Raw genomic sequence first — 12,927 nt, forward strand, 5'->3', positions numbered from 1 at the left:
ATCTTAAAGCAAAGTGACTGTACCAGCTACGAGGAAGACAGTTAACTCTATCCCAGCTGAAACTAGGACACATGCTTAATGCAAAAAATTACGACAAACAAGTAAACCATGATGTTTTATTCCCCGTAGAGCTGCTACTTTGAGTGACTTCAATGCAGTGTTTTAAGCTTGAACCTATCAACACTGCCAAACTGCACAGATCATAAAGACAGAATATGTATAAAACTGCAATGTAACCTAGAAATGCAAACAGGTGGGCTTTACTCTCATTTCTGCTTAGACATCCAAAACAACAGTGATGACTACATGCCTGTTCACCAGCACAGAATGATTTCATGCAAGACCAGAAGCCTTTGATGAAGGAAAACAGTACACCAAAAAAAAAAAAAAAAAAAAAAAAAAAAAAAAAAAAAAAAAAGTCAATGTCTTTTTTTTTTCTTCTATCAGTCATGTTAATTGTATCAATTTCACCAACACATTTGTTTTCATTAGACAGTGAGGAAATAGGCAAGGAGATATTTGCAACCTAAACAGCAATATGGAATCATGCACTGCACTTCCAAATGTACTCAAAATGCACTTAAATTGATTCTAATGCCCAAATTTGAAAATGCTGTCTCATGAGGCCCAGTAGAGAGACTCAAGACAAAAGCAGCTGACGGCCATCCTGGGAAGGTGCCTTTTATTTCTCAATCACGCTTATTTGGGATGGCAAGGACAGGGAGGGACACTAAAATACAAGGCAACATTTAACAGAAACGAAACTATACCCCAGACTGTTAATGTTACGCTTGATCAATCCAACTAGTTTCAGGAATTGGAAAAAAGCAGCAGCAGGAATACACCATGTTTCTGAATGGAAATAATATACTGTGTATTCTTGAGAATATTCTGTTTCTTCTTAGTGACCTAGAAAATCATCCTCGACTGACAGCGTCAGGATCTCTTTAATGACATATATACTCCAGAACACAGAGCTTCACTCTGGGAAAAGAGTGGCATTACCTGTGTTCATTAAACAAATCATGATCCAAAAATCAACTGATATGATAGCCATCTTATCCAAGGCAGCTCTTAAAAGTGAATGTATCAAGCATTGTTTCCTGATTTAATGGACAACCTGAGAAACTTTGGATTGAGTATGGTTTAGCCAATAAAGGCCTAAAAGCTACAGACGTCAATATAACGTATGTCTCTGTGCCACATTCTATTGAGGGAGCTCCAGAGGAAATGCAGCTGCACAGAGCACAAGCCCAGGCTGAGCACTGGAACCACAGTGGGTCAACAGTAGAGGACAGCTCTTCTTTTTTTTCTTTTTTTTTTTTTTTTTTTTAAATCATATTGGGGAAAACAGAGCAAGCAGACTAGTAAAAGAGGAGTAAAGGCAAATTAAGATCCCAGAATCTTATCGCAAAGGCTTTATAAACACAGGTACTGTTATTATAAGGAAGTGACAAAAATAAGCTTGGGAAAACAAGTAGATTAAGAATTTCACTTTCATGCTTATATCCCCATCAAAACTGCAGAAGTCAATAATGGTTTTCTACAGATAAGAGAGCTTCCAAAAACTTAAAGAAGAATACTCTTACACAGTTGTAGTAATATATTGCCAGGGTTTATGAAATACTATATGTATGCAAGGCTCCCCAGAGGGCCTTCTTTTGGTATTTGCAAATCCAGATATATAATTTGAATACATCTTTCTCCAGATGGCATGTCTTTAATAAATGAATAATGTCTGTAGAAACAACAGCCTCTAGAAAAAAAAGAAACAATTTCTCTCCTGATTTTCTTTCTTGTATCAAATTTATCAAACGCATCTTTTTTCCTTAGAAAATACTTGTCAAAAGGTGATCCCATTGAACAAGAAATGGGATCACTGGGCTGTATTTCATTAGCAAACTGTGCCTGGATATCCTTGAGTGGATATAATCAGAAAATAATTAAACTTCAACGTGTAGTTCATCACTGTATGCCTGCTACTTTAAACAAAAAAATATGTACCACAACTGGAGAAGGTAAGTGTTAAAATGCCATTTAAATTCATTTTAACCTACTAAAGAAAATAAAGCAGTAATCAGAGGGATGGACAAGATATGACTATTAGGAGCACAAGCACTACATGGGAAAAAAAGCAATTCCCATTCAGGAACAATGATATAGCAAAGATGGATGGGTATTTGGGCACTTCCCAGTTCTGAAAGAAACTACAATAAAAATCTTTAAAAATGTTGACTAGCTTGTTTTGAAAAATGCTGTATCAACTGATGAAAAAAAAAAAAATGGAATTTGCTGGTTCTACAGGAACACTTAAAACAGATGCCAAAGGCAATTTTGCAAAGCTGCTGCAAATTTCCTTCAGCATGGGGTGATTACTCCAGCTACTTTAGACAGCTGTGAGTGCACTCTCATCTCTCTGTGCACTGAAGGAAATGTGGAAGAAGGACCCACAAGCAGCTCTTCACATTTTTTCTTTCATACAGATGATACAAACCATGTTTTTTCACTTCAGGGCATTAACTTCCCAAATAGTAGGGACAATACCAAACAGCACCTGGTTATTAGGGTCAGTCTAAGACAGAAGTGATGCTGCCCGGGTCTGTAACAGCAGTTACTAAGAAAACGCCAGGAACAGCAGCACTGTTACTCTGAGCAGCTCAAGCTTTCCCTATTATCTTGCAGCACGCCTTTGGACTCACACCTCTTTGATGTCCTACTCCTGTGTCTAGAACTTAAAGCGTTGCTGCTACAAGAGAAACAACATTACTGCAGTCTGAAGAGCAAAGGGGGTTAAAGAAGAGGAAGGATACAAAAGTGGACATTTAGACGGTGGGAGAAACAGGGAAAACAAGGTGAAGTATGCAGCAGCAAGGGCTAAGTAAATATAAATACAACAATGACAACAAGAAGGGAAATACTCATCTAGGGGTCATCTGTTAAAGTTTTCATGCTATCACTGGTCAAATATTTACTTGTGGACTATGGGAAATAACATATAAAAATTGCTCCTGACAAATGTTGGCACATTTGAAAAAGTGGGTCCAGCATTACATTTCCTGTTGGTATTTAAGAGTCATAAAAAACCAAAAGAAACACTATCAAAAATTCCAGGTTTCACTTCATTCTTTACCCTACAGTTCTTCAAACACAATGCAGGGTTTTCTTCTGCTATGGCTTCCTACAGTGTCAGAAGAGCCTGGCTGAAGGAAGTCATGAAGGAGCAATACAGGCAAAACCATCTGTAGTATTTAGTCCACTGTAACTGAAATATCTTTGAAAAGACTTCCTAATCCACAGTTTGACAGACTCTGTGTTTGCATTAGCTCATGTACACTTTTCGTCTTCAGTCTACACACAAAATACCAAGTTAAATTTTATTTAACATTTTTCTCTGATTTAAACTGTTCACATTCGTGCTCTTCTAAAGCGTTGTTTGATATACAAAGCAGCAATGACATTCAAAGCTTTGTAGTCTGCTTCTGCATTTTGTATGTTATGCAATTTCATTTCACCATTATAATCACATCTCAAATATTCAGTATAGTCACAGTGTTGTACTGTGCTGCTCTGTACTGTTTCAATTTTTCAGATTTAAGATCATGTTGAATTCATACCTAAAACCAATTTATTAAAAAAAAAAAAAAAAAAAAAAAAAAAGGCATTAGGAAAAAAAAAATTCCAGAACAAACTTATTTTAGTTTGGAAGGGCAGAGACAAATTTCTTTATTTCTGAAATTATGAACATACCTTTTTTATTTAAAAGTAAGAGGTCGGGAGATACAACAAGGAGATGACCTGAATTGTTACTTAACTTTAAAAGGTACCATTTCTTTCACAGATCTACACTAGAAGTTTGCCATTAAAAACAGAGAATAAATAGTGTCCACTCTCAACCTAATTATTAAAACAATATCCACCTGTTTAGGTCTGTGAACGCTCAAGAAAATACAGTCACCTTTACCTGTAGCCTAGAGGTATTAATAAGCACCTGTTACACTCCACCCTGCCTTACCTAACTACATAACTGCAGGTTGCAACACAGCTCTTTGCTCAAGCCTTGTGAAAATAAAGAAACAACTTCTGGCTTCAAAGCATTACAAACAACAGGATTTTTTTCTCATACTGGAGACAGGTTGCACAGATATTTTGCTTTTTAGAGACAAGATTTTAAATAATCAGATGCTTAGCACCTTTCAGGTGCAGGTGATAGACACTGAACACCTAGTTAAGAAAACTCATGGAAGACATCGTATATTGAAAGGTCACATGTATGTAAATAGAAAATGCCTCATACTATTCCTTTTAAAAAGTGCCTTTAAAAACATACTTTACACAAACCTAGACTATAACACATACCATCAGGAGCCCTATGTTACTTTAACTTCAGATTGTCATTTTTTTAAATTTATTGCAATGTTTATCATATAAAACATACAAATACAGCAATTAAACAAACAAACAAACAAACAAACAACAACAAAAACCTGTTCCTTAGCCTTAGGTCTTGTCTCCACAAGAAAATTGCAAAATTTCATGGCAACTCTATTTCATTTAAAACAGATTTTCACTGGATCTCAAGTTAATTAAGAATTGTCTAAATTTAGTTTAAAACTAAAATATGCCACTCTTAAAACAGATTAAGCTAATGTTACCTCTTAGATAAGTCTTAAATTTTGGTATGAAGCGTTTATGCAGAGAAGCCTTCTCAATTCAAAAGTAATATAGTGCAAAACCTTCTATTTTAGAATTATAAAATATTAAGAAAAAATACTACCAAAAAAAAGGATGTCTGCTATTACTGAAGGAAGTATTATACACAATGTCACTGTAGGAGCAGCTAAGCACATTACATTTAATTAACTATGAAGTTTAAGCACACTTATAAATATCAATACAAAGAATAATTTTATTCTTCAAATTTTTCTTCAATGAAACTAACTCATTGCAGAAGTATCCTTTGGTACGTTCATCCTCTTTGTGAGCCTCAGGCATAAAAAAAATTGTAAACACCCATATCTACAGTATGTCAGCTTCCCATGTTTTAAATAGCATACCTATCACTATCATTCATATGCTAAAAAAAGAACTCTGGCTTTTCAGTGTAAAGAATTTCAGATTTGAGACCACATGCTCTTACATGGCACTCTAACCTCTTTTAGAAAAAGAGGCAGGTCCTAATCGTAACTTCATTAGGGCTGTTATACTATTATTTAATATATCAACACAGATGCAAACATAGATAATTTCAGGTTAGGCTCATTATCAGAAATAAATATTTGTTTAAAGTTCTGCCATACATTTATGATTTGTTCTCATTTTCTGTACAAGCTGTCTGCTTCAGAATTTACTCTTAAAGGACTATTTCATCCAGAAGATAAATTAGCCGGTGAGGATCAGAAAATGCATATGCTGCTTTGTCTGTCGAAAAATTCTCAATGTTTCTGTGAAATGCTCTAACATTGCATGCTGTATGGCAAGTGCCTACAACTGTCAACAGGTGGCCTCTCTTCTCTCATTCCTGCACCCCATTCTGACCCAGTTAGGAGTTTGCCAGGGAAGAAGGAAAGAGTATCACAATTCATGCATGCTCAGAAGATATGTGAGAATTTAACAGCTGAAGTCTCTTAAGCTGCCATAACTTTCTCACAATTCTTAACACTGACCCACATATATGAAGCTATATATATGCATATCCACAAACCAAATAAGCATTTTCTAACCCGTGACTATGAAGGGCTGTGTCTGTCTGGTTGCAATCTCAGTTCAGTCTCTCACTACGTAATGAATTAAGAGAGTCTTTAATTATATGATCACGTGATATTTTTTTTCCATGGACCTATCTCAGTCAGCACACAGGTAAGACCTGCTCTAGCAATGAATCACAGCTAGGCAGCAAAGAAGATTGTTGTCTGCCTCACTGCTGAGGGAGGAAAATATGTAATGCAAAGACTGGCTTTCAGGCAGAGAGAAGGGATTGTCGGTTAAGTTGGATGTTGCCCTAAAGAACTACATTCTAACTACATCTCTGCCAAAGACTTACTGTTTGATACCACTCATATTAATTAAATACAGTATTTAAAAGAAATGGATGCTGGCTGTCATTTCCAAGGTATCTGCTTCAATAAACTAATGGCAGGTTTGCAGAAGTGCTACAACACTGAAGTTAGTGTGAGCTTCTGAGTATGGCAAGGGGCCAATGAGGAAGCAGACAGATCTAAATTTTGGCCAGTCTATCTCAACATCATTATCTAATGCAGCCATAAAAACTCAAAATATTTAAGCTCCCCTAGCTGGCTACATTGAAAGGCCTGCAGCTGACCTAAGACAGTATTGATCTACCTTCTCTGAAGCACAGAGCGCTGAGAATTTTGGGGATTCATCTACCCACTAACGCCCAAGGCTATACTAGAGACCTTCATACAGGTTTACAGCTAACAGAGCTCTTCCTTTAACTTAACCAGTAGCAAACTGCAGTTTAAGGACATGAAGAAACAGGCTTATGAAGGAATCCTACTAAGCAAATGAATTACTTACTCTGAAGGAGTACAAAATTTTGTAAACTTTTAACACTGCATGTCAGAAAAGAAAAATCACCAAAAAAACCCCAACCTTTAGGCTAAGGTTGTGCAACACTGAGATAAACCCTAGAGTGAAAGAGCTAGAAGCAATTCATTGTCATTTATTCCCTGCTTAGTATTTATACCATTTCCCAGTTGCACTGGGGGAGGGACCTTTCCTGCTACGGCTTCAGCTATGGCATTTATTCTTGCTCATACCTGCTGGCTAGTGAAAAAAAAAAAATCTGCACTATTTATAATGCTTCCTTGCTAATTTGAAAACTATTACAGTGACATATGCATTATAGCTTTTAAAAATACTATTTTCAAGACCATGCATCATTTTTAAAGTTCACCTGGGTGTTAGAGAAAAGGAATTCTTCTGTAACCAGCCTTTCAGGTTTGGGCGTTCTCTATTTTCTCAGAGTCCACCTAAGACAGGTAGATCTTTTTTTCATTTCTTCCTGTATCTATGATGAAAAGTACCTAGAATCTTGCCAAAAGCCTCACAGTTAACTACCACTACAGAATAGACTAACACATTTCAGAAGCCTGACTTCCTGATGCGTCGTCCTCCAAAAACCCTGGCAGCTACAAATCAGTATCAAGCAACTAATTCTGCAATATGAAAGCACAGAAGGTGATCCTTAAAAACACAGTATGTGAACAAGTTTAGCAAGTTACATAGTAGATTTCTATAGGACTATTTAAATCTTAGTCCAAGTTAAACCTCTTTCTAGAACACACTTGAAAACAGTATTGGTTTTACTTTTTGTTAGGTTTTTTTTTTTCTTTTAATAAATGGCACAGTGGAATTGGACAAGCAAAAATGCTCCTTTTTTCATTGTGTGTAGAGTTTTTCAGACTTTGGGGTTTTTTTTAAGTATATCAAGCTATATATAAATATCAGGAAGCACCATTCTCTGCACTCTCAGATAAAATACACAGGAATCCAATCTCTTATCAATACTAGCAAATATGCAAGCATTCTCTGCACCAGAACACAGATAATCCAGTACTATCACAGGGCATGTATCCACTCTAACCAAATCAATAAGATATTTGCAACAGAAGCTGAGGGAATTTTAAAATTGCAGACACAGAACTCGTGCATACAGATATTCTTTCAAAGCCGTAGCATCTGCTATTGAGATTAGCTGCATCTATTTGAAACTTTCTGACAGTACGAGAGACATTTCATACAAACTTTTCACCAAAAATATACTTGACAATGGGACATTTTTATAACAAAGAAAAAATGTCAACTGAAGCAACCATTTTAAAAATGTGCTTATCATTCAGCAGAAATAATACACAAAATATTTCCCTAAACCAGAGTCTTTTTGGATACCGGTAGCATTGTGTCTGACCTCTTTGAAAAGGTAAAAAGCATACTAATTTTGTCACTGAATCCCAAGACAACATAAACTGCCAAGTCCCCTCTCAAATCTGTCTCAGCCCCCTCACTAACTGCAGACCTCAATGCTCCTCACTTTCTTCTCACACTTTGTTTCTCCTTTTATTCTGAATGTTATTTATAATCAGAGGAAATAAAGTCTGGTTCTTCACACATTGGTTTTTTCCACTCTCTCTACTTCTACCCTTCCCATCTGTTCCAAGATTTAAAAAGTCAAATTTAAGATTTGGATCACTTGCATTGACCCACCAGTAGCAGACTTCTGAATTAGCCATTACCTGTGTATCTCATCAGCATTATTGCCTTCTGTTTAAATGTTGCTTTTATTGTTGCCACAATTAAAAAAAGGAGAGAGGGATTGTTGGATTGTTTCAGTCTATTCACTGTGAATGGGTAAGGGTATATAAGAAGGCAGGCAGATCAAATACAATGTCTTTCTGGCTGGAATCCTCCCAAAATAAGCACTAATTCATTGCAAGCGTAACCATGCAGCTCCTCCAATCTTCTTTCCCTGGCTTCCTTTTCTTACTCTTCAGAGATGCAAATGTTTCCAACCTTACTTTAAACATACCTGGTTTTATAGTAAAAATAGGACCACATAACGCACAACAAACAAACAAAAAAGAGCAAGTTATCTTTGACTGTGAAACACTAATAGTTCTACCGCTGATTTCATTTAAGAGACTTTTTCTGGCGTTTAAGTAGAGAAAGTTTAGGCCCCTAGCCATTTAGCAGATACAGCTGCGACTATTCAGTGGTCAGCAAGCCACTGAGAGAGTTTAACACCAGAACACTTTTAATCTCACCACTGACATATTAAGAACGCCTAGGAAGTTTCATGTTCCTATATATGACACACCTTATTAGCTAGAAAGTTTATACTATGCTGTCATCAAGAGAAATTTTAATAACGTCCTTTCACAAGCAAACCAGAAATTCAAGTAAACTAGGATTCTCTTGTTTGTTTAGTATTTATCCCCACCCAATTAAATAAAAAACCCCTATAAATAATAGTCTGAAGCCGACAAAACCACAAATACAGCACAAAACAAAAGATGTGAAATCATACTGAAACCACACTGAAATATAAGTTTTTGGCCCTAACATACGCTGTACAGTAAGAAATGTTTCATTTAGGAGTGCTGCAATTCCAAATGTAGAAATTCACACAAATACATCATCCGATCATAAGATTTTTAAATTACTTCTGGTCATTTGGGGGGGGGGGGGGGGAAGTTTTCCCTACATGCAAATTTAGCTTCATGACCTGTTCTAAAAACAACTGAAATTTTACAGCTAAATGGTAACATGTAACTTTGAATTCAAAATCATAACAGACAAACTGCAGCTCAAGAACTGCAACATTAGTATTTTTTAATGGAATGAAACATCAGAATTCATTTGCTCATTTATATTCCCCACTTTTAAAATTTATTTAAATAGTAGACAACATATAGTAATCATATAAATCTTTATAAAATTTGACATGTTTCAAAGAATAACTGAAAGCTAAGAATATTTTGAGTCTAGGAGTATTCATTATATACCTCACTGCTCTCTTTGTCAGAGCAGCATCACAGCAGCACAACGCCAATTATGCCTTGAAGAAAAATGTGTGGGACTGACTTAATATATACTAGAACTGCACACGACACAACTCAGGTCCTACTACTGGATTCGACAAGAAAAACTTCATCTAGGTGAGAGAACTGTCTCAGAGTCTCTGGCTTAAGTCTTGAAATCAAAGCAGAAAAGGAAAAAATACTCTGCATGAAAAACACTTCAAAAATAATAAATTTTAAAAGGGAATTATAACCAGAGCATCAAGTAGAAACTGAAGAAAGGTACATTTTACATCTCTGCTAGAATGACTGGCAATGAAAAGAATGACTATTAAAAAAACCCCTTCTTATAAACAGTTCATAGTTTTGCCCACAGTGTCAATTTGTGATGTTACCTACTTCCCCCAAGGTGTTTCAGTGCCCAAGGGCGAGGATGGGAACCAGAAGGAATATCATCCTATTCCAGGCCAAACACTAAAAGTACAGGCCACAATAAATATCTAAAAATATGATCTGCAGTTGCTATTAACTGCTGAACTTTTATTCTTTTCCCATACAAATAATTTGCTCTAGTAATCATGAACAAGTGGCTCACAAACATCAGCAAGGTAATCTGCCCAGACATATCTCCGAAGTCAGGGACTGGAATCGTTATGAAAAACAAAGGCACATTTCAAAGGTGTTATTCGAAAAGCATTAAGACTAATAACTATTCATATGGGATAGAAGAAAATAATTATGAGAATATTGTACAAGAATCATGTAATGTTTTGGGGCACAGCATGAGTTACAGCAATTATATTCAAATACATTTGCCCCCTTCCGGGAATGGTATGGAATAACCTAGTACAAACATGCTAATACAGATAGCAAAATCTGTCAATAACTTCAGTTCAAGTGATCAAAGAAAGAAAAAAGGACTGTCTTGAACATTTAGTTCAAAGCCACACATCTAGATACATAACTAAGATGACAAAGATAGAAGTGAATATTGCCAATCACACAATTCTAAGATGTTTCCTTTACATGGCAAGCTAAGCTTCACTAGCTCCATGTCTATCCGTGTTCAACTACACGAGATTATTCACATTTACCTATGATAGTTCTTCTTTCTTGGAATAACTAATTAGTTCTTTAATTTGTAAGGCATCTCTAGAAAGATATGGAAACATTGTTGATGACTGACAACCAGTGGACATTCTCTGAAAGCTGGTATCAGAGTTCTGACTGTTACGAGGTAAAGTCAAAAGAGCAGAACAACCCAGTCACCAGGACCATTCTTTGCATTAGGGCAGAAAATGAAGAATTATCTGATCAACCTAGGAAATAGAATTTTGAAGTGCAAGAGGAAAATAAAAATTAGGTAAGCAGTGTATCAAGAATAGGTTAAGTTTATCCCATTTATATGTATGGTTTCTGCTAGTGACATTTTGTTTTCTGTTTAGTGCTAAAGCTGAGCCACAAAATTCATATAAAAACATGAAGCAGGAAGTTTGTAAGATTTATAGAATGGCAGTTTTTATGCTACAGTAATTAAACCTATGAAATTCAACTACAGTTAAAAAATACTTATATAGAACTTAGAACATAGAAGTATATTCTACACCATAGAAGATATAAACCTAAAGCTTCAGCCCTCCAGAGATACAAAAATAATCACACTTTAAAAAAAGCAACTTGGGAGAAAAATATCAATAAATCCAAATTTTGCTATGTCAATCCTGGTGCTCTTAATTAATCTGACTTGTGCTCAGGTAAACTAAAAATGGTGCTACCAACAAGTGACTGGGTTCAGTTTATCTAATACTTAAGATGCAAGTATAATGAGTTAATAAAAATAAGTGATGAAACAGTATCACTGCAATCAAGATTTATTACTTCTAGAAGTATACACAAACAGAAGCTCTCACGTTCCTTTTCTGTGGTCCACCAGTGAATCTTTTCCCCCAGATGTGGATTTTTGAATACCATCCAAGCACCAAGAAAAGGAGAATTTACATTAGCTGTTCTTTTTTTTTCCAGTTCTACTTTGTTCACAGCTGATTTCAGCTGATCTGACTAATAGCAACTTTCAGGAAGTAGCTAGATTTAAAACATTGTTTTCCTTGGGTCAAGGCAGCAACTGGACATCATGTCTCCCCTCGACATACCAGATCAGGGAAGTGGGATAGGGAGAAGGGGGGGAAAAATAAAATCAAAGTTCAAATATTGACTGCCTCTTATCCCAGTTCAGTCACCTATATTAAAGGAGTCCTTCAATAGTTTCCTCTAGATGCCAGAAATTGCAACTTTATTTCAAAACAAAAAAATCTGATCTGATTCTATTCAAGGAAACCTACCTCCACCCCATCAGATGCAAAAATAGAAACCTGATGGTACCTTCCTTCAGCTACAGACAACATAAAATGATCCACATTTGCAGAAGAAAAATGAGGACAGTTATGTAGATTGATATGGCACACAAACTTATTGACAGGAAAGAAAGACTATTCTCTATGGACTGAGAACTACTGAATAACATCTTCTGTTGAGAAAGCAAAGGACTTTTCTCCTTAGGTCTTTTCAGAGATGTTTCTGAATGCAGACATTACAAGATCTTTCTCTGCAGGTAGAATTTTCTAATACACTACTTTTCTTCAAAACATTTTACAACTAAATGGAAGGATGAGCGACTATAAACACTCTTGTTAATCCATCTAAAGCCAAAGGATTTACAAACTAGACTGTAATATGACATTTTTACACTGCTAAGCTGCATTATAGGAAGATAATAATAAAAAATTAAAAAAAAAAAAAAAAAACAAAAAAACCCCCAACAAAACCAAAACACAAGAGCCACCTTTCTACCTTAAAATTAGTGATTGCTTATATTCAGAAAAATTTTCCAGAAAACTACATTGGCATAGCAAGGGGAAGGATGGTGATCTGCCTACCTAGACAGGAAAGTAGATGTCTGTAAGTCATTCCATCAAGATAAAAGCCACACCTTTAAAATTATTTTTAAGAGACTATTTAGAGATTGATTTTGAAAAACTTTTACTCAGGTGACAATTTCCTTAATAATTTTCATTCAAAAGATCATACCTTTGCCAAGTATAAAATTAATCCTAATTCTATATTTAAAAGTTTCAGTAATCTGCAGCTGTCTTATCTATAGAGCAGTGGGTGAAACAAGACAGTTATCATGTTCATCCAGCTGAATTTAAGTTTTGAACAGAAATTTTAACATCTCAATAACATTAGAATTAGTAGCCAAAACCCCCTTTGTTTTTACATTCAGTAACAGGAATGTTTTTTAGAGGGAGCTAGAACTATCAAAAGATTTTCCTTTTAACAACCAGTATGCACGAGGTTAATCTTTCACTAAACAACTCAGCAATGTCACTAGATG

The 12,927-nt window shown here is 35.6% G+C and overlaps 1 protein-coding gene across 4 annotated transcripts in view; it reads right to left on the bottom strand.

The window, feature by feature from the left end:
* The window catches only part of TBCD (tubulin folding cofactor D), a 131,501-nt gene that overhangs the window by 77,110 nt on the left and 41,464 nt on the right, over window positions 1-12,927 (bottom strand). The window lies entirely within an intron of this gene.

Source organism: Aquila chrysaetos, chromosome 5, assembly GCF_900496995.4.
Source record: "Aquila chrysaetos chrysaetos chromosome 5, bAquChr1.4, whole genome shotgun sequence".
Lineage (NCBI taxonomy): Eukaryota > Metazoa > Chordata > Aves > Accipitriformes > Accipitridae > Aquila > Aquila chrysaetos.